Source organism: Branchiostoma floridae, unplaced genomic scaffold (genome assembly GCF_000003815.2).
Source record: "Branchiostoma floridae strain S238N-H82 unplaced genomic scaffold, Bfl_VNyyK Sc7u5tJ_628, whole genome shotgun sequence".
Lineage (NCBI taxonomy): Eukaryota > Metazoa > Chordata > Leptocardii > Amphioxiformes > Branchiostomatidae > Branchiostoma > Branchiostoma floridae.
This window is the reverse complement of record NW_023365907.1, coordinates 11,910-12,514: the sequence shown is the minus strand read 5'-3', so window position 1 is coordinate 12,514 and position 605 is coordinate 11,910.

The following is a 605-nucleotide window of genomic DNA, read 5'->3' as shown; positions in this document are numbered from 1 at the left end:
GACAGATCTTGTTGCTCATGTATTGATGGTGTTCAGCACCAAGGACAGACCAAGTTGCTCATACATGGATAGTGTTCAGCACCAAGGACAGACTTACTTGTTCATGTATTGATGGTGTTCAGCACCAAGGACAGACCAAGTTGCTCATACATGAATAGTGTTCAGCACCAAGGATAGACTTAGTTGCTCATGTATTGATAGTGTTCAGCACCAAAGACAGTCTTAGTTACTCATGTATTGATGGTGTTCAGCACCGAAGACAGACTTAGTTGCTCATGTATTGATGGTGTTCAGCACCGAGGACAGACTTAGTTGTTCATGTATTGATGGTGTTCAGTACCAAGGACAGACTTAGCTGCTCATGTATTGATAGTGTTCAGTACCAAGGACAGACTTAGCTCATGTATTGATATATATATATATATATATATATATATATATATATATATATATATATATATATATATATATATATATATATAGTGTGTGTGTGTGTGTGTGTGTGTGTCTATAGTATGTGATGTATGTATGTGTGTATGTGTGTGTGTATATGTGTGTGTGTGTGTGTGTGTATGTGTGTGTGTGTGTGTGTGTGTACATGTGTG